General features: G+C 39.6%; 3 pseudogenes; all 3 read left to right on the plus strand.

The window, feature by feature from the left end:
* Window positions 1-467: 467 nt before the first annotated feature.
* LOC100663554 (olfactory receptor 11H6-like) lies at window positions 468-1445 on the plus strand (annotated as a pseudogene).
* A 5925-nt stretch (window positions 1446-7370) lies between these two features.
* On the plus strand, window positions 7371-8637 carry LOC100663938 (olfactory receptor 11H7-like; annotated as a pseudogene).
* An 8786-nt stretch (window positions 8638-17423) lies between these two features.
* Window positions 17424-19133, plus strand: LOC100657201 (olfactory receptor 11H4-like; annotated as a pseudogene).
* The last annotated feature ends 8466 nt before the right edge of the window (window positions 19134-27599 follow it).

Raw genomic sequence — 27599 nt, forward strand, 5'->3', positions numbered from 1 at the left:
ATTCTCACCTGCTTATATTGGATGTCTGCATATGAAACTCTGAGTAAGAAGGCAACTTAACAGATTTTTTTGCTTCAGATTGATACTCAATTTTGCTTCAAAATGAAGGAGTGGGTCCAGAGTTTATACTTATATGTTGGCTATCCAAGAGGCCCTGATTCTACCATTAAAGTTGAAACTGAGACTTCGGATTGCAGGAACATTTTAAATGAACTGGTGTTTATTCCAAACCAACCTCCAAATAGGCCAGTGTATCTAGGAATTATTGCCCTTGCATATTCAAGTAAATTCCTTAAATCTCTCTGAGCTTCAGTTTTTTTTTTAATCTGTAAAAAAAAAAAAAAAGAAGAAGAAGAAGACAATGAAATACACTTCCCTGTAGCTCAAGGGGCCATGATGAAGACCAAATGAGATAATGTGTGAAAATGCTTAGTACATTTTCAACCAATTATTAGCTTATCCTACTAATGTTCATTATTACTCATTCCTTGGTCTCTTCTGTTTCTTGAACACCGTTGAGAGCCCAGAACAGAACGATGCATGTCGTGACTGAGTTTGTCCCTCTGGGTTTGCCTGGTCCAAGGGAGACACAGAACTTCCTGTTCGCATTAATCCTGGTGGTCTATCTCCTGACCCGGCTGGGGACTGGGGCTATTGCCCATGCAGTGAGATGGGACAGGCAGCTCCACACACCTGTGTACATCCTCTTGGGAAACTTTGCCTTCCTAGAGATCTGGTATGTTTCCTCCACTGTCCCAAACATGCTGGTCAACATCCTCTCTGAGGCTAAGGCCATCATTTTGTCTGGCTGCTTCTTCCAATTCCACTTCTTTTTTTTCATTGGATACAACTGAGTGTTTCTTCTTATCAGTTATGGCCTATGATCGGTACCTCGCAATCTGCCACCCACTGCGCTGCCCCTCTCTCATGACTGGAAATTTCTGTGTGATCCTGATCTGTGTTTGCTGGATGAGTGAATTCCTCTGCTATCCAGTCCCCATTATCCTTATCTCCCAACTTCCCTTCTGTGGACCCAATATCATTGCCCACATTGTGTGCTACCCAGGCCCATTTTTGGCACTGGCCTGTGTCCCTGCACCTTCTACTGAGCTTATCCATTACACCTTCAACTCAATGGCCATCTTTGGACCCTGCCTCTCCATTTTGGGATCTTACACCCTGGTGCTCAGAGCTGTTCTTCGTTTTCCCTCTGGAGCTGGTCGAACTAAAGCTTTCTCCACATGCGCATCCCACCTGATGGTGGTGTCTCTATTCTGTGGAAGTCTTACAGTTATGTATGTGAGTCCAACATCAGGGAACCCAGCAGGGATGCAGAAGATCTTTACTTGGGTGTACTCAGCACTGACTTCCCTACTAAATCCCCTTATCTATAGTCTTGAAACAAGGCCATGAAAGATGCCCTAAAGAAAGTCCTGGGATTATGAAGTAGCCAATATTGAGACACCTGTGAAAGAGAAACTGAGTTTGTCACTTCTGGCCTGTGTTATTTATAAGAACCATAGAGAATGGCATCAGTACATCATGTTCTGGCTCATATCTAAGAGAGAATTCTCTTTCACTGTTCCTTAACAGTTCAGTGAACCCTGGAGGTACAGTGATAAAAGCACTTGGCTGCTAACTGAAAGGTCAGCAGTTAGAACCCACCAACCACTCCATGGGAGAAAGATGTAGCAGCCTGCTTCTGTAAAGATTTACAGCCTTAGAAACTCTGTAGGGTAGTTCTACTCTGTCCTATAGGGTCGCTATGAGTTAGAATCAACTCAAAGGCAGTGGGTTTGGTTTGGTTTTTGGCAGATCAGGTACAGTTCACTGATGATATATTCAGTAAAACATTTTAAATATGCATAGCTCACTGAGTAATTATGTAGGGTTGTTATACGTATGTTACATGTACTTTTTCTATGATGTGTCTTTGCTGGTTTTAATCCTGACTGGCAGAAGGAATTGATTGCACATGTTCCTGAAGCCTTTCAAGAGAGGGAGGAATCTTCTAAGTTCAGAAAATAAATACTCTTAAACACAATGGGCCAAGGAGCCTCAAAAAAAAATAGCAATGGACATCTTTCATTCTTTGAGGTTCTCTTTCACACCAAAAACAGAGTGTGCTTCATATCTCTATCAATTATGAGTGAAGTGCAAACTCTTCATCTGCCATTCAAAGTCTATTCAATGGACTGCTAGGTCCAGTCTTCTTTCCCACTTATCCACTGTATAACCCTGTACTTCACGATGATCAGCCTTCTTACTTCTTTTAAACACATTTATTCCCAACTGAGCCCTGGTGGCATAGTGGTTAAGAGCTTGGCTGCTAACCAAAAGGTCAGTAGTTTGAATCCGCCAGCTGCTTCTGGGAAACCCTATGGAGCAGTTCTACTCTGTCCTATAGGGTTGCTATGAGTCAGAATTGGCTTGACGTCAGTGGGTTTAGTTTTGGGTTTGGGTGTTTTAATCGTAGTGCTTCCCCTGACCTTGAGCACTTGCCCCTGTCTATCTACTGACGTAAATCTTAATTAACCCTTTCTCTTCCATGAGATAATACCTGATGTCTCCCTGAACTCTCCTTTCCCTGGAACTTATCTTTATCTGCAATTTAACCATTTAATTGCATACTATTTTGCAGGGATCCTTAGCTGTTCTTTTATGAGCAAGACTAAAACCTAAACATCTTTTGCTTCCCCTCAATGCCCAAATCAGGGCAATGTGCACAATAGGCACAAACCAAATACCTATGAATAAATTAATAAATATCTAGGGTACTGATTCTATCATCAAGACTATCCAAATGTATATCTAAATTCCTCAATTTGATTTCTGACCCCACAAGTTATTCATGCAGAGTACAGTCATATAAACAAACATTAATTTATTCTTTGCTTATACTGAATTGGGTCCTAACTATATTGGAATCTTTTTAAATGGCCTAATCACCTCCAGGAGAAAACTCGATAAGTCATACTAGAATGTGTCTGTGGGAAAGGGCACTCTAAAGCAGGTTTCCACAGCAGGCAGTTCAGCACTGAGAAGAATACCACAATATCTAGCAGTCAATTCTGCTATATTCAATCTTACATTGCTTCCTAATTGTTTTATGTCCATACACCTTGGACTGTGAACTGTAATAGTCTCCTGGTTGCTCGGCTCATACTAGCTCTTCAAGAGGAGCTTAATTATTAATGTGATACGTGTCGCAAAGTTCTGCTAGACTGTTGGATTAACACGACATTGGACCAGCAATCACTTTGAAATTTCCTTTGATGATAACCTGTGATAATAACTGTGATGTCGATCCACTCCATATGGATTGAAGGTACTTATGAATTGCAGACAAATATGAGAATCTTTGAGTATACGAAATCAGACTGAGTTCTATATACCATATATCCTGGAGATTAAAACAATGTTTTATAATTAATATAATGGCATAAAATGTTCATCAGCTTTCTTAATTCCTGAGCCCCACCTGTTCTAATTCTTTCATGTTGTCGCTGACTAAAGACTACATACAAACCGAAATTACCCCTAAGTTCCCAGATGTGACAGTCATTTTCTGCCTACTTAGTGATATTCCGCAATCACAGCACAGAAACAAGTGGTAAATTAACATTGGTAGGAGGAGTTTTAAAGTTTGCCTGACAATGACAACTTGATAAAACTAGAAGCAAATCCACCAGACTGCAACCACAGAAGACATGAGGCCACCCCGCAGCCCTTCAGGCCTCCTTCACGGATGGTTCTCTCCTAGATGTGCCAGGAAATACGTAGAACTCATCCTCCCCAAACTGACTATGATGATTCTAATATCATTTGGCATATATATAGAAGACAACAACCTAAGCATATTTTATTTGTGTGCAGCGGTTTCCATGTCACCCACAGAGCAATGCATGCCTTTCAGGAGGCTGTAGGGCAAAGCCTCAAACAGAAAAGTGTGCACAGAAAACAACGCCAAGATTTCAACCTTTGTGCCCAAACCCCATACTGAACAGGAAGACCATCAGCTGAGAGGCCAACGTACTTAAAATGAGAGGACCCCCAGGGGCTGGAATGAGGTGCGTGAGGAAGAAGGACATTCTGGGTGCCAAGGGAAGAAATGCTCCAGCATGGTGTTTCTCAACCTTTCCACCAGCGCATGCTTAACAACAGTGGTCAGAGAACACAGAGCATGTTGGAACAACAATTTTTTTAATCCAAAGTTTTGTCTTAAAGTTCATTACAAATTATGTTTCCTAGTCATGGTGGTTATACACTTGGCTGCTAACCAAAACTTGGTGGTTCGAACCCACCGGCCACTCAATGGGAGACAGCTATAGCAGTCTTCTCCTGTAAAGATTACAGCCTTGGAAACCCTATGGAACAGTTCTACTATGTCCTATAGGGTTGCTATGAGTGAGAATCGAATTGACAGCAATGGGTTTATTCCATAGTATACATGTATTTTATATAATATAAAATTATTTTCTCTAAATTAAATTGGCCCTTCAGGAAACCAATTAACTGAAGGATTTGTGTATCTCATGGCACAAAATCACATACCCTGTTTGAGAAGCACAAGGAGGGATGCTTAAGGAGACTACGGGGTCTCCCTAGAGTTAACATTGCACATTATTTTTAATGATCCCTGGGGATCAATTTATCAAATAAATGAAGGATACCCTAAGGCAAGAAATAAGAAAATCCCTAGGGAAAACATGAAAACTTACAAGAGACTTGAGGGTTCTCAACAGTGGCTAATATAAGCCATAAAATAAGACTAGAGCTCAGTTTCAACACTCTGTGGGAAATAGGCCACGAGAATCTCATGGAGCAAGGGAAGAGAAACAAGCCAAGCATGGGGCTCTCTCTAGGGTTTCTACACTAGAGCCAGGGGAGAAGAGAAACTTTGTGATCTCCCTGCAGACTCTCTTCAGGCTGACCTAGGAAAGCTTCACGGTATGCACGGGACGTCTTCTCTGATGGGCGTTGCTGCTATGATACACCACATTGGGCCTATCCACCTGTACATTTGTTCATTCAATATGCTCAAGGTTTCAAGTACCAAAGAATATCAGTTTCTCTTCAGCTCAGTAACAAAATTAAAAAAAAAAAAAAATCCCACAAGGTACTTAGATCAACGGGGAATTCACACTCACCAAAATGAGTGCACTAAAAAGGGAGCCAAAGTCATCCCTGGGTGACCAGAAACCATCCGACTCTTCTAGATATTTGAGCAAAATAGTATGGAGCTAACTCTATCGACTGAGGCTAGAAACCAAAAGAAAACTGGAATTTTTTTGTTTGTTTGTTTGTTTATTTCCTCTCACCAGCTTTCCCCTCTTGGTCCATTACTCATCTGCACCTTCAGATGAGGTGATAGAAAAAAAAATATTTTAATAGTTATATCAAATAAGGCAGCATGAGGAGTAAGATTTCCCACAGAGCTTAATGGTGAATATATTGGGAACTACTTCCTACCGTTACGTTTGAAATTATCTGTGAAATTCATTTTTCATGCTTTCCCTGTGGCTGACTAGCAGTTTCTGAAAGGTTGTTTATGTTTCCTTGCTTGTTTCTTTGTTTGTACGTCAACTAGAGCGATCTATGGCTCAAATGCATGGAGTTCAGCCTTCTGCATTTCGGGTCAAAGTCTGTGACTCTGAGTTCAAAGTCATTGCTGATGCTGCTCTGTTCCAGGGATAATGGTTGTTCTCTGCATCACTGCTTTCTCAAACTTGTTGAGTTATATTTCTTGCTTAGAAAAATGGAGAACATATAGAGCTCCTGGAAACCCTGGTGGCGTAGTGGTTAAGTGCTATGGCTGCTAACCAGAAGGTCGGCAGTTCGAATCCACCAGGCACTCCATGGAAACTCTACGGGGCAGTTCTACTCTGTCACAATGAGTGGGAATCGCCTCGACAACCGTCAGTTTTTTAGGGATAGAACTCCTATGGTGGAGAAACATTTTTCAAGATGCTTCACCACAGAGATCATCAATGCAGGTTAATTTAACTGTTCACAAAAATCCTCCTTTAAAAAAGCATTTTAAATTAGGATTTATATATTTTATATACAAAGACCCTCAGCAAGATGGATTGACACAGTGCTTACAACAATGGGCTTGAAAATAGCAACCATTGTGAGAATGGCTCAGGACAAGGAGTGCTTTGTTCTATTGTACATAGGGTCATTATGAGTCAGAACCAACTAGACGGCACCCAACAACAACATATATGTGTATGTGTGTATGTGTGTGTGTGTGTGTATGTATATATATATGTATCTTTCAGTTCCTTTCTCTTCTTGGTTTCTTGTCCATTAGACTACAACCTGGTTTGACATAACCAACCCAATAGAAAGGTTATGGTTTCTTCTAGATACATAGGCTCAGAGGTTACTAAACTTCATGCCTTATGAATTTAGTGAGCCTGCAACAGCTGCATAATATATTTCTCTGATTTCATATAACTGCATTGAATAGAAGGGTTTTTTTTTTTTTCAATTTGATTATTTCAGTGAGTACTCTTATTTATATACCTTCACCCTTTGTTCAATACAGGAAACTAAATCAACCTAGTCACAAAATACACCACTTTTATGAAAAATATTTTTAAGGTAAATTTTCCTCTTATCAATCAAAAAGTTAAAGTTACCTTGTTAAATTTTTCTGGAGATTGTAACATGTTAAAGCTGTTGCTGTGCTCTTAGAGTTACATGTTGGTCTTAAAAAGAAACCTCCTTTGGTAATGGTGTTCTAAAGGGAGCAAGAGGAAATTTTTTAAAGTGGGTGAATAATATTTCTTTGAAACAATATCTTTGATTCTCTTGTATTCTTTTGTTTTAGGGGCTGTTTTTTAAATGGACTAAAATAAAATCTTCCAAATCGTAAATTTGAAGCAAAACTTGTGGCGGCCATAGTAAGAAGAGCTTTAGAAAAGAGTCTCTTTAGTGATTGTAATTTCCTTCTCAATACATCCCATAGGTTATATTTATCTTTAATGACATATCTTTTTAAATGTCTATGAAGGATGAGAAATTAACAATTACCCTTTCAGAAGTGGTAATAGTGACTTTTTTATTGCTAAAAACAAAGAATTAAAAACCAAATGAGCTGGAGTCCAATTTAAATGTATTTAGTATATATACATAAAGAATTTTATCATTTGAATATCCTTATGGATTTTTTTTCTGGTATCACTCAAAAGTATTGGATGGAAAATAAATTCTTCTAATGGAAATGGCTCCAAGAAAGAAAGAACCTAAAATAATATAAAAGCACAAGTCATTCAAACTGATTAGAAAATTTGATGATGGTATGCATGCCATCACATATTGATGTCAATAGCACTAAGTAATTGCTGTGTATAAACAGCTTTCACTGGAAAAAAATTAGGTAAAAGACAAACCATTTTTCCTCCAGTTTAAGGCTTCTTAATATCAGAAGAAAATGAAATTTAACTGACTTTGTCCACTGTCACAGAAAGTTCAAGTAGCCTAGAAGTGTATATTTACAAAGAGTTAGGGCCAAAAGATTCATTCAGAACACGGAAGGATTCGTTCAAGACTTTTTTTTAGAATATCCATATGTATGCCTGCATGAATCAAACTCTCTGTCCCAAGAAAAACTTCAGGCTGCCTCAGCAGCAAACAGAGTCAATTGTCATTATCCATCTGTCTTCTCTCTACAGTCTGGGGACCATGAATAAATCAGGGATATCTACTGTAACACACTTTGTTCTGCTGGGCTTTCCTGGTCCCTGGAAAATGCAGCTCATTCTTTTCTCGATGATTCTGTTGGCCTACATCTTGACTCTGACTGGGAATGTGGCCACCATTTGTGCAGTGAGATGGGACCCAAGATTCCATACCCATATGTACGTGCTTCTGGCCAACTTCTCCTTCCTAGAGATCTGGTATGTGACCTGCACAGTTCCCAACATGTGGGTCAATTTTCTTTCCAAAACCAAGACCATTTCCTTCTCTGGCTGCTTCACTTAGTTCTACTTCTTCTTTTCCCTGGGTACAATGGAATGCTTCTTTCTCTGTGCCATGGCTTAGGATCGTTACCTGGCCATCTGCCACTCACTACACTATCCCTCCATCATGACCCAGAGGCTCTGTGGCATTCTGGTGTCTCTTTGTTGGCTCATCGGTTTCCTTGGACATTTAATTCCCATTTTCTTCATTTCCCAACTACCTTTTTGTGGTCCTAACATCATTGATCACTTCCTGTGTGATGTGGACCCACTGATGGCCCTGTCCTGTGCCCCTAAACCCATCATAGAGCATATATTACACTCTGTGAGCTGCCTTATTATCATTCTCACCATTTTCTACATCCTTGGGTCCTATTCCCTGGTGCTCAGATCTGTGCTTCAAGTCTCTTCTTCAGCTGGTCAGTGAAAAGCCTTCTCTACCTGTGGATCCCACTTAGTGGTGGTATCTCTGTTCTGTGGAACCATAATGGTGATGTATGTGACTCCTACCTCTGGCAATTCAATTGCTATGCGGAAGATCATCACACTGATATACTCTGTAGTGACACCAGTCTTAAACCCTATCATCTACAGCCTATGCAACAAGGACGTTAAATATGCCCTCTGTCACATAGTTTTTGGGACAAGAATTACCCAAAGCTCATGAATAGGCTTTGTACAACCCAATAAATTTATTAGTGTAAGTGAGACAATAATCCTCTTTCTCTAATTCAAACTGGCTTTGCTGTATTCATAATCATCAGAGATCATTTGTGCAAAGCCAAACTCATTGTGTATTGATCATATGTTGATTCCCATTTAGTTTCAGATATGTGTTTCCATGGGGAGAAAAGATTAGCCCCCCAACAAATCATAAAAATAACTTCAAAATCTTAATATTTATCCAGGAAGGTTTTGATACTTTTTTAAGTCTGCACAACTTTGGAAAGAGAAATCAATCAAGTTATTTTCTCACATGGCTTTCTATCACTTTTTTTTTTAAAGCCATGTAACAATAAGCCTCTTGTATTTTTGGCAGAATCTCCACATATCAATGCTGGACATACTAAGAGATTATGAATCGGTCTCTCAGAACTCTTAGCTCATCATCCTCTTCAACAGTGTACAAATGGAGACTGGAAGTGTGATGGAGGCCATTAGTAAGAATATCCTCGATGAGAGTTGTTAGTGTGCTATGTGATCCCTCTAAGCAAAGTAAAGGGTACATCAAGAAAACCATTCAGAGAGCTTGACCTTGTTCCCTGGAGTTTGAGGGACACCAAGGCTGTCCCTGGATTCTATCTGGAAAAAAAAAATTATAAATGCTGTGGAGGACCTGTCTCTGAGAGCAGAGCAGAGCGAGATGGGCTATAATGGGAGCAAACTGAACTCCATGAATAGTAGGACAAATATAGAATATCCACATTCAGCCTGGGTCAACCTCATGGAAGGTAAGCATTTTGGGCCATCTTGAAAGGGATCCCACCCAGAAGTACTACCTGTCGAAGTAAGGTAATGCCAAAAGAGGGTCTGGGACACCAGAACCCAGGGATGAGAAGGAAGCCATAGTAGCCAGCCAGGGCAGCGTTGTCCATATCAGGGAATTGCATTTGAGGTAGCTGCTCACCATGAGAGAAAACACTCAGACTTTTGCCACAGCTAGAAGCCAAAAGTGCCTGAATAGAGATATCACGGTCAAAGAAGAACTTTCCAGGCCTTCCTTCTCCCTCACTCCAAATTTAAATAACCAGCAGCAGCCTAGCAATGTGAGAGAGGGGGAGTGGAAGGGTAGGTGAGAAGAAGCAAATCAACCCTAAGTCAGACTCAGTATGTGGGAAGAAGTTTTAGTTTTGATAAAAATTAAAATTTTGGTTTGTACTTTCCAATACATGGATAAAAAAAAATAAGAACATATATTAATACTAAGAGTCATCAGAAAAGCTGTCATATCTGTCCAAGATATTATTCAGAGTAGAAACAAATAGGCCCTCAGAAGATGTTTGAAGTAGACACGATCAGTAAAAATAAAATTCCTTTCGATTTTCACCCTACTAAGCCCAAATCTGATGGTATAGTGGTTAAGTGCTACGGCTGCTAACCAAAAGTTCAGCAGTTTGAATCCACCAGGCACTCCTTGGAAACTCTCTGGGGCAGTTCTACTCTGTCCTATAGGGTCGTTATGAGTCGGAATCAACTTCACAGCAACAGGTAAGGCCAAATCATCCAATAATATAGTTACAGATGAGAACATTTAAACATTCCTGTAGCCTAAGAGAGGAAGAAAACCTTCACCTAGGGGGACCCAGTGGCACCTCCTCGGAATTCCATGGGCAACAGGAGAGCACTGCTCTTCAGGGTGGCAGAAAGACCTAAAAAGAGTGGGAAAATAAATCAGAAAACATGTTTAAGAAAGGCACTAAAGACAAGCTTGAACTATTCATCACTGTTTTGTATAAAGTCAGTCGTAATGATTCAGTCATTCACCCGAACTCATTAGCTGAAAGGACAAGAAATACTGTGTATAGAACTCAATAACTTAAACGTAAAAAAAAAAAAAAAATTTTTTTTTTTATCCTACTACTGCAACTTTTAAATGTCAAATATGTAGCTTCTCCTGTCAAACATCCATTCTTTCATTAATATTCAACTCAGAAATCACTTCCACCAAAAAACCTTCCTAGCACTCCAGGCTGGACTTGTGTCTCTCCTTGGTGCATCAGAATATACTAACTTCAAATTCCAGTCATTGTGCTATAGACGCTTTGAGGTGAGGCTATGTGTCTCTTTCCCTAGACTGTGAGGCCTTTGAGGACAGGACTGGTATCTTTTTATCCCAAGGATCTAGCATGATGCCTGACTCATGGTAAGCACAAGAGAAAAAATCATTTGTAGATTTGGATGAATGAGCTAGTTCTTGAATTCGTCCTCACTAGAATTAAATATACTTTAGTCAAAAAATCATTAAGTGATTGTTTAGATATTTTAAATACTTAAGAATCTTATCTGTTTTCAAACCCACATTATGAAATGTATCTTATTACAAAAGTTGCACATGCTTTGTACTATTTATTATATGTATCTCTTCACAGCTAATACTAGGGCTTCGGAACACTTTGTATACCTACAGGGTGAAAAATTACTTTACCCAAAGAATTTGGCCTTTGTCTCTGATTCCTGGGAGGTGACCTCTAAACCCTTAGACTTTCTTGAATGTTTGCAGTGTAAGTGCCTGAATCACACCTGAGAGTTTAAGCTAAGGAGGTGGCTCATGTTGAGTGGGGGCTGGTCACCCCAGAAATACCCAACTGTGATATCAGTCAAAACTTTGGGGTGGGGAGGGGGACTAATATTGAATTCAGTGACATGGCCAATAATTCAATCAATCATGCCTATGTAATGAACCCCAATAAAAACTCTGGACCCTGAAGCTCAAGGGAGCTTCCTGGTTAGTGGTAGGTAGACATCAATGCACCAGGAAAGAAAACACATCCTGAGGACACAGAAGCTGTTTGTCAGGGACCCTTCTGGGCCTCATCCTAGGCATCTCTTCTTTTGTATCCTTTTCATAAAATGTATTCCTAAAAAAGATAGTAGTACATGTTTGTTACAAAATTTTCAAACAATACAAGAGAGTATAAAGTCAAATGTAAAAAGCTCCCACCATCCTTCTCCACAATCCCACTTCCTACAAATAACAAGTTTAGTAGCAGTTAGGCTTGTATGCATATAAAAATACATGCCAACAAATGCATACGTATATAAAGGTTTGATTTTCTTTAAACTGATTATATTATACGACTATTCTGTAACTTTTTTTAAATTTCTTAACATTTTGTGAGCTTCTTTGCAGGCCAATACAAATAGATATATGTCGTTCTTTTTCACAGTTAAATAGTATCCTATTGTATGAATTAACCTAATTTGTTTTATTTAATTATTCCCCTATTGCTAGACACATTGCTTTAAAGTGCTTTCTTCTCACAGAGATTCAAGTTATTAAAAGAAAAATTTCTTTGGTGATCTGCTCCCTTGAAGATTATATCCTAGGAAATCCTATGGGGCAGTTCTATTCCGTCCTATAGGGTTTTTAGTAGTCTAAATCAACTCAAAGACACATGACAACAACACGACTGTGGTAGGGAGAGAAAGGGACCAGAATCTCCTACCCCACTCAGATAAAGAACTCAGAAGGCTTTTTTTTTACAGTGTGTATGCTACATTTTTTTTACTGTACTTTAGATGAAGATTTACAAAGCAAACGAGCTTCTCATTAAACAATAATACACATATTGCTTTCTGACATTGGTTGCCAACCCCACAACATGTCAACACACTCCCCTTCTCGACCTTGACCTTGGCTTCCCCATTAACAGCTTTCCTGTCCCCTCCTGCTTTCTTGTCCTTGCCTCTGGGCTGGTGTGTCCATTTAGTCTCATTTTGGTTTATGGGTGTGTCTAATCTTTGACTGGAGGTTGAACCTCAGGAGTGATTTCATTACTGAGCTATAAGAGTATCCTGGGCCCATACTCTCTGGGTTTCTCCAGTCTCTGTCAGACCATTAAGTCTAGTCTTTTTTTGTGTGTGTGGATGAGTTGGAATTTTGTTCTACATTTTTCTCCAGCCCTGTCTGGGACCCTCTATTGTGATCCCTGTCAGAGCAGTCGACAGTGGTAGCTGGGCATCATCTGGTTGTGCTGGACTCAGTATGCTGGAGGCTGTGGTACATGAGGCCTATTAGTCAGTTGGATCAATATTTCATTTGTGTCTTTGATTTTCTTCATTCTCCCTTGCTCCAGCAGGGTGAGACCAGTGGAGCATCTTAGATAGCTTCTCCCAAGCTTTTAAGACCCCAGAAGTTACTCAACAAAGTGGAGTGTAGAACATTTTCATTATAAACTATGTTATGCCAACCGAGCAAGATGTTCAAGAACTAGGAAGCTTTTGAAAGAAATTAAGAGGGGTTAATCACTGGAAAGCCTAAGTGATTTATTAAGTTTTTGAGTAAGGCCATTTGGCAAGTAAAGCCATTTGGCCATTTTCTTATGATAAGGCCACCTGAATCCTGGGAGACCTAAGGAAAGAGAGAGGGAGAAAAGGACCTCTCTAGTTCAAAAAATATCTGTTGCCATCTAGTCAATTCCAACTCATAGTGAGACTATAGAGCAGAGAAGAACTGGCCCATAGGGTTTCCAAAGCTGTAATCTTTATGAGTCGAAATCAGCTTGACGGCAATGGGCTGGGAATCTTTACGGAGGAAGACTGCCACAACTTTCTCCTGGCAGGTTCCAATGCCCAATCTTTTGGTTTGCAGCCAAAAACTTAACCACTGCACAATCAGGGCACCTTCTTCTCTAGTTACTCATTGCCGTCAAGTCAATTCCAAACTCATAGCACTTCAATAAGACAGAGTAGAACTGCCCCATAGGGTTTCCAAGGAGCAGCTGGTGGATTCAAACTGCCGACCTTTTGCTTAGCAGCTGATCTCTTAGCCACTGCACCACCAGGGCTCCTTTTCTCTAGTTAGGTGCCTGGAAACTATAAAGACTGAGGGAAAAAAAGATGGTTAGGGAGATAAAGCAGGAAAAGGCCCATCTTAAGTTTATCCGGAGTCCCTGGTGGTGCAAGCAGTTAACACAATGGGCTGCTAACCTTAAGGTTGGCAGTTGGAATCCGCCCACAGGTGCCTTGGGAGAAAGGCCTAACAATCTGCTTCCAAAACTTCAGCCACTGAAAACCCTGAGGAGCACAGTTCTACTCTGACACACATGGGGTCACCAGGAGTTGGAGTAGACTTGACAACAACTGCTTTTAAAGCTTATTTGAAGAGGAGATCATGAAGTCAGTCTTGGTCAATTGTTTGCAAAAAACCATTCTCTAGAACACAAGAGTGGGGAATTTTCTTTAACCACCACTGCTCCCCGAAATCTTAAGGCTCAGGTAAAATTTAACTTTATCATAACGCACGTTAAAGTTTGCGAACCTTTGGCCTAGACTGTCTTTGAATATCAATTTCATGTACTAGCTGGTCCAGGTTATAAGTGAAGATTTTCTCCTTGCTCATCTCCATCACCTTTCCCCAGAAGCCATGTTAAAAAGAAGAAGTAGACTGAGAGGGTCCTTGAAAGAAGCTGCAATTTTTTAGAAGAAAAACAAATGCCAAAAGATAAAAAATGGAAGTAAATCTCTGCTCACATTTGCACTGATTTCAAATTCCCTACTGCGGAGCCCTGGTGAGCAGTGGTTAAGAGCTTGCTGTAGCCAAAAGGTCAGCAGTTCAAATTCACCAGCCGCTCCTTGGAAAGCCTATGGGGCAGTTCAACTCTGTCCTATAGGTTGTTATGGATCGGAATTTACTCCATGGCAATGGTTTTGGGTTTGGGTTTTTGGAGAATGAACTCAGAGGGGAACCTGACAATTTGACTCAATTAGTCAATTAAATGGCTCTGTATATGGACACTCATGGGATTCCTGCCACATCTATTAAGTAATTATTCATTATCAGGTCACTCCAGGCAGTTCCTACCTAATGCCAATCACCTAGTCATCACAGTGACCGAGTCCAGGAAAAATGAATGGACTTAAAGTGACCAAGAGAATACAGATTCCTGTTTCTCTGTGTTGTCACATTCCATTTAAGCTAGAGAGGAAGAATTTGTTCACAGATATCTCTCCGTTTCAGAGTTAGATTCATGAGCAAAATTAACACTTAATTTCACTCATCTCCACAGAGGTAATTCCTTAATGGAAAGCAATCTCTTTGCAATAAAACCCAAAATCAAACCAAATCGAATGTCATCGATTACAACTCATAGCGACCCTATAGGATGAAACGGAACCTCCCCATAGGGTTTCCAAGGCTGTCATTTTTACAGAAGCAGACTGCCACATCTTTCTCTAGCAGGGTGGTCAGGTGGACACCTATCCTTCAGTTAGCAGCCAAGCAATTAACCACTGCACCACCAGGTCTCCTTTTACAATAGAAACCCTCCTGAAATTTATCTGGTATTTCCCCTGGCTTCTCTGTTTCCAGGAACCCTGGTGGCACACTGGTTAAAGCACTCGACTGCTGACTGAAAAGTCAGTGGTTCATACCCACCAGCCACTCTGCAGGAGAAAGATGTGGCAGTCTACTTCTGTAAAGATTTACAGCCTTGGAAACCCTACAGGGCAGTTCTACCATGTCCTGTAGGGTGGCTATAAGTCGCAGTCAACACGACGGCAGTGAGTTTGGTGTTCAGTTCACTGTTTCTTTAACTCTAGCCACACCCTGGGATCTAGTCTACTAAAACCTCGGTAAACCTCAAGGGTTGGAAAGAGGATGCACTCCAGGGGAAACTTGGAGCCACAGAGACCACCTGGGGAGAGACACAGGGTTTTACAGTAATCCCTCAGAGGAAACACAAATTTAAGCATCTCCACAGACTCCTAGAAAACAAGACTCTGGAGTCTCCAGGTTCAATAATACATGATGCCCTCAACTGGGGTTTTCCTCATCAGAGGTAGTGATAAGGTGATGCTAGTTGCTGAAGTTATGTTCAAGCCCACCGTGTCTATCCCTCTCTCCAAGCTGAGCCAGGAAACCCATCATTACATGTAAGAGAACAGGAACAATTTCCACATTACCGCTATGGCTGTGATAGACTACCGGAAGAAAAAAACCAAACCGATTGCGATTGACTCGATTTCAAATCATAGCGACCGCATGTGTTACAGAGCAGAAATGCCCATAGGATTTTCTTGGCTGTAAACTTTACAGAAAGAGATCACCAGGCCTTTCTTCTGTGGAACTGTTGGGTGAGTTCGAGCCACCTACCATTAGTAACTGAGAGGAAACCATTTGTGCAAACCTTTGTGATATTCTACAGAGTGCCTTTTACTACATAAATCTGATTATCACCATTCTTCTGGAGAAACTCAAAGGAGGCAGTGTAAAAGTTCAATATGTGAATACAGGACACTTCTATTCACTAGGTGACCTTAGAAAAGTTATGTTCCCTCTCTGAGCTTCATCTGCACAATGGTTAGAATAGATCATCTCACCATTTCTCCCAATTCTGTGATTAGGGATCAACTTTGCAAAAAGTAGCTCATTCTGTTTTTATAGGAGTGATCAGGAGGTATGATTCTTCTCTCAGTCTGCCTGAGTAGACCACAGTATGTCAAGTGAGGAACATTTAGGAGGAGCCTATTTAATGAGGCAAGCACTCTTGGGGTGGGTGGACTGACTAATTGGTTGGTTTTTTGTAGTGGAAAGGAGTTATGAAAGAGCTGATCCTCTGGTTTATAGCCCACTAGTGACTATAGAATCCCAAAAGCATGAGAAATAGTATGTTTGTGGCATAAAATGATGGATATTCCATTCTAATAACCTAACTATTCCCAGATAGTAATTTTGGAGGCCTTTTTTAGAGGGTAGGGTTTATGCAGAATTTTGTGAATTCATTCATTTCATCAAGGTTGAACCTGAAAATTGATGACTTAGGCTCTTCTGTTCAGCTCCCCTTACTTATCTGCACTTCCACCAAAGGCTACAGGAAAAAACCTGTTGCTAATAGATCAATAAGAGGGGGTACAATGGTAGAAAAGGTGTAGTTGTCAGTGTAGAACTGACAGTGTCCTGAACTATTAGTCACAGCCAGCAGACATGGCTCATTTCTCAGAACAGAGGATGGGAAGCTCAGATCTGCTATTCTGGTCCCTGGTTTAAATCTGTGACCTTGGACTTGGTTCCCAATCTGTAACAGGGAAAGCAATTTATTTCTGCTTCATAAATGACAATCTAGGAATCATCTATTGAGCAACTTATTCAGGGAGGATGGAAAACAAATGTGTTTTCAATTTATTTTTGATTGGAAAATGAACAACTTTATAACTACTTTTGTTCCTTTTTTTATGCCTCCCTAAAAACAACCTCCAGCAGGGGACTAATGATGTTGGAATCCAGGTCTTCATTCTGAAGGATCTTTTTTCTTCTTTGCTTTTCAGAGTTTTTTCTCTTCCATTCCTGACAAAGTTGTGACTGGTGACCTCCAATACAGAAGGCAAGAGATCTGAATTTGACAAGAAAACTCAACATCAAAACAACCATTTTAATTTTTTTGGTAAGACTATTAATTCAGGGCTTTATGAATATTAATCAATTATAATCTGTTGTTTAAAAACACATATTTGTGCATTTTGCTTGCTCAGCTCTTTAAATTATAAATGTGTTGCTACTGAAAAGTACATGCCTGTCCAAATATTTGGAAATGTCTTCTCCTCCCTTTTAGAGAATAAAATAAATTCTACCAGATAAAATTGCTACACCATTTGTTCTCAGATCCCTTTAGAAAATTCTTTTATTGGCTTAACCACCTAAAAAGGCTCACTAAATAAACTAAACTTTTGTATTGAAAACACCTTTTTTTTTGTTGTGTCAACTAGGTAGGATCTGAAGGTGAAAAATAAGATAGATCCTTTCTGCATAAAAAAAAAAAAAGCATAGTATGTATAAAAAACTTCACTTGCAAAAGTTAGATATATTTGAAAAATAATATTCTCACTTGTCCTTATTTTGGAACAAAGGTATTTCTAATGCTGAGATTTTGTTTGTTTTTTGTTTTGTTTTTCTTTCTGGGTGCCATGCAACCAGTTAGAGTAGTAAAAAGAAAATCTTGAAAGGAAAAATTGAAGAATAGCCCTAAGTCTTGGGTGTGGTGATGTCTGTGACAAATTAGGCTATTCTGTAAGGCCAGTGTCCTGGTATGGGTTTTATCTCCATGTATCAGTCAACTAATTCTGTTGCCAAAGGCTTAATCCAACCTCACACCAGCTGTTCTCAAAGTATATGTTCTTGTTTGTGGGTATATGTTTGTTTTGTTTTTAACAAGGTGGGCTAGATAAGAGAAAGTAGACGAGCTTGTGCATAAAGGCCTCTTATCTACATTGGAAACACAAGTCAAAAGTAGAAAAGGTCTTATGCATCAAAAAGAAAAACACATCTGGTGATACCACTGCTGTGGAACATTCTAGGTGCACTGGATTCTGCCAAAATAATATTGAGATTTAGAGCCACAATTAATTCAAAATAAGGTGGAATTTGTTCCCAGCTGGTCTCAGAATACGTCATGTATTTTCCATTATAGGTCAAGCTCCCTTCTCAGTAAAATCCGTGAGATACATAGGAAGCAGAGCAACTCGGATTAAACTCATTTCTTTTTTCTTCATAGGTTTAAAATCCATGAACAGGTCAGCAACACACATCGTGACTGAGTTTGTTCTCCTGGGATTCCCTGCTTGCTGGGAGATGCAGATTTCCCTCTTCTCATTGCTTTTGGTGGTTTATGTCTTGACCCTGCTGGGGAATGGGGCCATCATCTGTGCAGTGAGATGCCACCCACGACTCCACACCCCCATGTACTTTCTGCTGGGCAACTTTGCCTTCCTTGAGATCTGGTATGTTTCTTCCACAGTTCCCAACATGTCAGCCAACATTCTCTCCAAGACCAAGGCCATCTCATTTTCTGGTTGCTTCCTCCAGTTCTATTTCTTCTTTTCCCTGAGCACTACTGAATATCTCTTCCTGGCAGTAATGGCTTATGATCGGTACCTGGCCATCTGCCACCCACTGCACTACCCCACCATCATGACCAGGAGGATCTGTGGCATGCTGGTGCTCTCTGCTGGCTCATTGGATTCCTTGGGTACCCAATCCCAATTTTCTTCATCTCCCAACTTCCCTTTTGTGGTGCCAGTGTCATCTATCACATCCTCTGTGACATGGACCCACTCATGTCTCTGTCCTGTGCCCCAGCCCCCATTACTGAATTTATTTTCTGCACTCAGAGCTCCCTTGTCCTCTTTGTCACTATTACGTATATTCTTTGATCCTATACTCTACTGCTCAGAGCTGTTTTTCAGGTCTGCTGTGCAGCTGGCCCTCGGAAGGCCTTCTCCACATGTGGTTCTCATTCAGTTGTGGTGTCTCTTTTCTTTGGGACAGTCATGGTAATGTATGTGAGTCCTACATATGGGGTCCCGACTTTGATGCAGAAGATCCTCACACTGGTATATTCAGTATTGACACCTCTCTTTAATCCCCTGATTTATAGTCTTCGTAATAAGGACATGAAATTTGCCCTGAGAAATATCCTGGGTAGAATGAGAATAAGTCAAAATTCATGAGTCAAAGATGTGCCATACTTCCAAGTCCTAATGAAGAACAAGGTGAAGATGTGCTCATTATCGCCATGGTCTTTTAGTCCTCACTTTGTGGAGTTAGGGGCCAGATATTCTATCTGCTATGTCCAACTTTAAATACCTTTCCTGTACTGATCTACTTAAACCTTAACTCACTGGGCTTCAACGCTGAGTAAAAATTTTTTAATGTCTGTACTTATTGGAATGGTACAACACAATTGTTTTCTGGGAGAAGTTAGATTTTGGTATAACATCAGTTTTAGAGCAAACATAGTCACCTTTGCTGAATAATTAAGGTGCAGTGACTTTTAACCAGCCATGGGACATTTCTAAACCTTTAACGGACACTTGTTGCTTATACCTAGTCTAACAATATTATCTAATCACCATCTCTTTCTATCAAAGAAAGAAGAAAAAAAAACTGACGAGAAGAAACTATTTGAACAGATTTTCTTAGAGGTATAATTCCCTTGTCACAAGTTTGAAATAAAACTTTGATACATGCCAAAGAGTAATTTGTTGCAGTTGCTTTAGCTCTTCTGTCATTACACTTACCACATTAGGATGTAATTTACTTATTTACACGTACCTCCCTTTGAGAGAGCTCCTTAAGGACAGGGAATTGCCTTTTTCATTTCTGGATCCCCAACACAGTGAGAGATAGTAAAGCAGTTTTTCACACCCAGGAACTGGCCTAACACTCTCAGGTCCTGGTGTTGACAGGAGCTGGCCCACCACCCACAGTTAGGCAGGCAGAGTGTCCTCTGCTGAACATAAACAATTTCACACAACACCTGGCCACTCTGTGATCGGGATGGATCAAGACAAAATCAAGACCACTCCACAATCACTTCTGAGCAGAGTCCAAAACAAGAGCACTATCCAAATCACAAAAAATGACCAAACATCCCCTTTTTCGGCCTCATATGAATGACTGCTTTCTCTTCACCAAGTATAGCTTTAACCCAACTTCATTGCTACTGCCTTATAGATAAAAATTAAGATGCCAAATCATAGAATTTTCTGCTTTCTGTCAGCATCCACAGAAAAAACTTACTTCCTTAAGCTCTCCCCAAAATCACCTAACAAAAACCCAAATCACATAATAACTATTTTCTAACACCCTGACATGCACCATAGTTTATCAGGGCATAGATTCTCCCTCATGATGACAAACCAATAAACCCAAATTCAACTTTGTTCAACCACAGGGATGATATGGTGATCTTTCATATGATGGAAATCAACAGTAGTTCAATACTCAGCATACAATAAGGGCTTAAATATGTTTATTGAATATTTTCTATCTCAATTTTTTTACTTACAAAAGTAATATGAGGTTGTCATAACAAATTAAAGCAACGTAAAAGTGTATAAAGATGGTGGATTTCCCTTCTCCATTCACATTCCCACCAATCCTTCTCTCTGCTACTCAGAGGCAATATATCTAAATTCCTCTGTCTGGCCTTCATAATATGGCCCCAGTAAACCTATATTATTTGTTTCCCACTGCTTCCCAACATGAATCCTCAGGCTTAGTCAGGCCAGTCACCTGACTCCTCCAATCTCTATCATCCCTGCACCTTGGCTCAGGCTGCTTTTTAGCCCACAGAGCCTCACCTCATCTTCTGCTCTGCCACTTGAGAAAGACACTTAACACTTACGATGCCTGGGGTCTTATTTTGTAAAATGGGTACAATTTATATCTTGTAAGAATTTCGTAAAGATTAAATGAGACAATTTATATAAGGACCAAAGCACAGAGAGACAGAAGACTCTCGGCATATGTTCATTCCCCTCTCCTTCCTAACTTTCAAGCCTCAGATTAACCACAACTTCCTCCTTGAGTGGTTTTGTGTCTACAGATGACTGGCCCGGCTGGAGCTGAGGGTTTGTGTTGGGAAGCATGGAAAACAAATAATACAGATTAAAAAAAAAAAAAAAAAATTGCTCTCCAGTCAACTCTGACTTGTGGAGACACCATGTGTGTCAGGGTAGAACGGTGCTCCATATGTTTTTCAATGGTTGATTTTTTGGAAGTTAATCAGGCGGACATTGAGGTGTTTCTGGGTGTCCCCAAACTTCCCAACATTTTGGTTAGCAGCCAAGCACATTAACCTTTTGCACTATCCAGGGACTTCCAATATAGGCCACATTATGAAGGATGATGAATGCCAGACAAAAGAATTTAGATATATTGACTCTGAGGAGGGGACAGGAGGACAAATAAATTGGAAGAAGGGAAGAACAGAAGCCTAGGTAACCTCCTTCATGACCTCAGGTATCCATGACATCCCAATCTGCCACCTGTTCTATGTCCATAAATCACATCACCTCCACCTACATACCTCCTCCCAAATGTTCCCAGAAAAAGGAGTAACAAACACCAAACTAATGCTGCTGAGTCTTTTGAGGGATGAGTTTTTGGAAGAATAGCTTTTCTTGGAGTGGCTGTGAGTCAGGAGAGGCCATGAGTCAGGAGCAGACTAGATAGAAGCTAACAACAACTTCTACAATGACTCTCAGAGTTACTAATCAGATATTGGACGAACAATTTCTGAAGATGGAGAACTATGGTGAAACATAAAACCCATGACAATAAGAATAGTTTTCTTCATTCTCATCCAGTTGCTCTACGCCTCTCCCTATCATTTCTCCACTTTTGCTCTATTAATTCTTTTAAAATTGTAGCCCTACAAATTTTCCACCATTGCAGGACACAAGATGGTTGTACTTAGTCACCTGTGTTCTTCGGCACTCTAGAGGTCACTATGCTTCTATCGCATGCGTAAGCATAACAGGAATAACCTCAACCCACCCAAATGCAATGTGGAAAGGAATGTATTTGCTAATTGGATCTTCTAATTAACTGACCAGTAAAAGCCTTTTTATACTGAGTATTAAAATCATTTCAAAGTATATTTGTCCTTTTTTGGACCTAGGTATATTGAAAATGGAGTACCTGGGTAGTACAAATGGTTCACATGCTAGGCTGCCAACCTAAAGGTTGGAGGTTCAAGTCCACCCAGAGGCACCTCAGAAAAAAAAAAGGCTACTTCCAAAAAAAAAAAAAAAAAAAACCCTATGGAGCATATTTCTACTCTCACACACATAGAGGCTACCATAAATCAGAATTGAGCTGAAGGCAACTGATTCATTAAAAATAATTTAACGTTTCATCCCACAAGAACTCAGGATGTTTAATGTGGTGAGACAACCAATGAACAGGCAGTCAGTTGATGAGGGTTCCAATCTAGTTCTACCACCAACTAGTAACGTTTCTTATAGGTCACTTCACATCTCTGGCCTCATCTTCTCTACCTGTAAAATAAGAAGCTTGAAAGGAGCAATGTTTCTAGGTTCCCTATATTCATTCATTTTTCCCTCAAAATATTTGACCTATTTGTTAATTTTCATTGCCAACATGTATTCCGGTGAGCTAGAATAATATTTTGAGGTATTAACCAACTTTCTCCATGGTCCTTCCCATACCACATATTTTCTCATGTTTTTACCCTCCATATTTTTAGAGCTAAAGTCATTGTCTCAGGAAAGGAATGGTGCCTTAGAAAAGATGAAGATACTTTTGAATTTCAAAAGCTGAAGTCTTTAATTTGCAATAGCCCAGGCTTTTTAACTTCGAAAATTCTGAAAATTTATCCCATGAAAAAAATCAGGAAGAAGAGATGAAAACCAATATGTATTGTAACACTAATTTCTGTAATGCATAAAGCCCAAATTTGCTGTGGTCTAACACAACAGAAGTGTATTTCTCATTCACCTAACACTTAAAGCAGTTTTCTTCCACCAATTTCACACTGGAATTGATGTGCTATCCAAAAGCAGAGTTTTGCCATGAGTTTATGAGATGATATAACGGTTGAAAGTATGTAAATGACTCTTACTTGGAAGATTTACCAAAGTTACTAAGTTTTTAAATCTATCAAAACTCAATATTAAGAAAACAAACAACCAAATGAAAAACGGGAATGATCTGAACAGACAGTTCACAAAAGAAGATATATTAAGGGCAAATAAACTCATGAAAACATTATATGTCATTAAAGAAATAAAAATGAAAACTACAATGAACCACCACTACATGCCTATCAAAACAGCTAAAATCCCCAAACCTGACACTGCCAAATGCTGACAAGGATATGGAACGACCAGAACTGTCACTCATTGCTGGTTGGGATGCAAAATGTTACAGTTACTTTGGGAGAGGATTTGGCAGTTTCTTATAAAGCTAAATATAGACTTACCCTAAGACCCATCAATCAAACACCTATTTCCCAAGCAATTTGAAAACTTATGTCCACCAAAAAAAAATCTGTATATAAAAGTTTAAAAAAAAAAGTTTACTGCAGTTTTATTCATAGTCACTAAAAACTGAAAGCAGCTAAGATGCCCTTCCACAGGGGAATGGATAAACTGTGGTGCATTCATACAATGGAATATTATTATTCAGCAATAAAAATGAATGAGCTATTGAATCACACAACAACATGGTTGATCTTAAATGCATTGTAGAAATGAAAACAAGGTCCAAAAGACTACATACTGTATGATTCTATCCATATGAAATTCTACAAAAGGCAAAACTATAGGGATGAAAAACATAGCAGTGATTGCCAGGAGATGGGGGGAAGGGGTGTGGTTGACTACAAAAGGGATGTACAGGGGAACTTTTAGGTGAAGAAACTATTCTATATGGTTCTAGGGTGGGTGATGGATACATGAATTTACGCATTTATCAAAGCTCATAGAACTGTAAATCATGAAAAGTGAACTTTAATATATGCAAACTAAAAAAAAATGATCAACCAAGATGTGAGGGAATTCCAAGATGGAAGACAGTTTGTGACAAATAAATCTATCTGTATTATAACTGTGTGACATAACTGCACTCGGTGGGTAGGGTAAAAAAGGAGGAGCCTACCTAAGTAACTTTGGAAAATGGTATTTTGACTAGAAACTGTAAGGTTAAAGGCAAAACACCTACACACAGACACTCTACTGTAGTTGGTAAATTTGTTTTTCACAGGACTATGGGTTAACAATTCCTAAACTGTTTTACATATACACTGTGGCTGAACAAATAAGTAAGTGAATAGTAGATAGTGAGAGCCAGGGTTCTTACTGTCTTTATTTTCCTATTGCTGCTATAACAAAGCACCACAGACTTAGTGCCTTAAACTAACATAAATGCATTATGTTACTAGTCCCCTTCAGTAAAAGGAAGTCAGAAGTCCAGAATCAGTCTCACTAGGATAAAGTCAAGATGTCAACAGGGCTGGTTCCACCTGGAGGCTCTAGAGTAAAATCTGTTTCCTTGCCTTTGCCAGTTTCTAGAGACTGCCTGCACTCCGTAGCTAGTGGCCCCTTCCTCCATCTTCAAATCTAGCAGCCAATCTCTTTCACGCTCTTCACTCATCACATCACCTTCTGTGCCTTTAACCCTCCTACCTCCTTCTTAGAAGGAACCTTCTGATTACGTTGGTCTGCTGAATATTCCAGTATAATCTCCCTATCACAATGCTCTTAGCTTAATCATATCTGCAAAGTTCCTTTGCCATTCAAAGTTAATATATTTATAGATTCTGGGCATTAGGACGTGACATTTGGGGGGGGGCTGTTATTCAAATCTACTACACTGTCAAAGACCAAAGTTAGAGCTAAGCAAAAAAGAAAGCCAAAAATGAACCCTGTGGAACTGATTAGAGACACTCAGTACGAATTTATGCTTAGTTTAATATAGATAGACAGACAGACAGAAAGATAGATACATAGACACATAGATTCATACATAGATACATAGATAGATACATAGATACGTGATAGATACAGAGATACCTAGATGATGGATGGATGGATGGACAGATGGACGGATGGATGGATGGATAGATTAGATAGACAAACATAGAAAAAATTATATGTATGTGTGTGTGTGTGTGTGTGTATAAATGATTTAGTGTGTATTTATATATTACGTAGCTCCTTTTACTGAAGGGGACTAGAAACGATGACACCCCAGTAGCAACAAACACTCTCAACACCCAGGTCTTGATTTCTAAATATCTTTCTCCAATAAAACGTACCAGGGCTCCTTGGAGAAATGACTGATTCTGGGGCTGGGACAGGGAAAACACAAGATGACCCTGGAGCATCTTGTAGTACCAAAAAGTAAGAAATGTCCAAAAAACAAAAAGAATGGCATCATGTCAAAGGGATATAACAGCCAACCTGAAAGAGCTCTCAGTAGCCAAAACTGGAACAATTTAAATTAAAAAAAAATAAATAGCATAGTATTGTATTATAACCCAAAGTATGAAATAAATATACATGAATTCATACAGATATAAGTGACTGAATAAATAAACAAATGAAGGAGAAGAAACAAAATTTTCTTACAGAGGAAATCCAAATAGTATATGTAGATATTCCCCCTCCAGGAGGTAGAGCTTAATCCCTTTCCTCCGAAGGTGGCCTAGACTGTGTGACACACCTCAAAGAACATACTAGAAAAAGGGAAAAATAATAACTTTACTGTGGAGAAACCTGGCAAACACTCCATCAACCAAGTGATGGTTAGCATCACCAGTGATGTCATGTGGATGTCATGCATCCATGATATGATGTGATGAGGAGGGCGTTTCACCTCTCTGGTGTTCTTACCCCAAACCCAGAACCACAATCTAATCATGAGGAAAAACATCAAACCCAAATTAGGTGTCTACATGACACCTGGCCAGTATTCCTCAGGAGTATCAAGGTCATGAAAAACAAGGAAAGACTTAGAAACTGTCACAGACCCAGAGGAGGCTAGAGAGACATGACATCTAAATCCCATGTGGTACCCTAGATTAAGCCCTGGAATAGAAAATGTACGTTAATGCAAGAACTGATGAAACCCAAAATAATCTGGAGTTTAGTTAATAACATAACAAGGTTGACTTCTGAGTTTTAACAGATGTACAATGGAAATGTAAGATGGTAACAATGGAGGAAATTGCATAGGGCCATACAAAGGTTTTCTGGACTATCTCTGAAATTTTTCTGTAAATCTAAGTTTATTCAAAAATAGAAAGATTTTATTTAAAAAAAAATGGTTAACCTAGTATTTCTGACCACCTGAATAAACTAGCTCAAAAATGCCAAGACCCACATGAAACCCTATCATTTGCTGACAATGTATATGGATTCAAAGAAAAGATTCAGCTTCAAAAGAAGGTTAAAAGTGGTTCACTAGTCATGCTTAGTTTTATTAGTTGAAACCTGAGAAAGAGTTATTAAGACTAGAAGAGAAAAATCGGTGCATGTTTCAGGAAAATCTTATCTGTGTTTTCAAATACTTGATATGAAAAAGTTTGATTTGATGTTAATGCAATGTTAAGTTTCCTCACAAGGATTTTTTTTAAATTGTGCTGTAGATGAAGGTTTACAGAGTAAGAGAGTTTCTCGTTAAACAATATACATACTGTTTTGTGACATTGGTTGCCAACCCCATGGCATGTCAACACTCTCCCCTTCTCGACTTTGGGTCCCCATTACCAACTTTTCTGTCCCCTCCTGCCTTCTGGTCCTTGCCCCTGGGCTGGTGTGCCTCTTTAGTCTCATCTTGTTTTATGGGCTGTCTGATCTTTGGCCTAAGAGTGAACCTCACAGTGGTTCCATTACTGAGTTAAAAAGGTGTTCGGAGGTCATACTCTCAAAATTTCCCCAGTCTTTGTCAGACCAGTAAGTCTGGTCTTGTGTGTGTGTGTGTGTATTAGAATTTTTTTTGTTTCCTTACTTTTTTTTATTTCTTCCTGTACAGTATACCAAGAATTTTCTGACACCTCAACTTCATTTATCATGATCTACCATTGAGTCCAGCCTTAAATCAACAAACTGGGCAAATAATTAGAACATCTTCCAGCTCTTTAAGCCAGTGCATTGATTTTAGAACCAATAATCTCCACCCACATCAGTCAATTCAGCCCAAACTAAAGTTATGTTCCCCTTTGACGTCCATTCTTTAGATTGTTGCCAATACTAATTAGCAAAGGCTGCATACATCTGACTGAACTCTCTCTAGTCTATGAAGGGAGACCATGGGGTGGCATGAGGGGACTTGGCCTTTGGTGATTATGAGATAGTGCCCTCAAGTGAGGTCATTACAACACCCTTAAGTACTTTCATCAGATACTGGACAGTGGGCTGCTAGGCTGTCAAGGGAAGTTTGGGAACCTGAGTACTCCTAGTCTCCTGAATTTTCTACTACATCTACATTCCTACTCTCAGGGTCCAACTCTTTCCCAACCAATTTGCTAACTTTCAAGTAAGTCATTTGGTGAGGCTGTGAAGTGACTGACATTCCAAATGGACAGGACAACCCACGTGACAGATTTTGTGGATTTTCCTTTTTTGCTTCTCTGTTCTGCAGCGAGGAGCCCTGGTGGAGCAGTG

This window comes from Loxodonta africana, chromosome 10 (genome assembly GCF_030014295.1).
Source record: "Loxodonta africana isolate mLoxAfr1 chromosome 10, mLoxAfr1.hap2, whole genome shotgun sequence".
In the NCBI taxonomy this organism is placed as follows: Eukaryota; Metazoa; Chordata; class Mammalia; order Proboscidea; family Elephantidae; genus Loxodonta; species Loxodonta africana.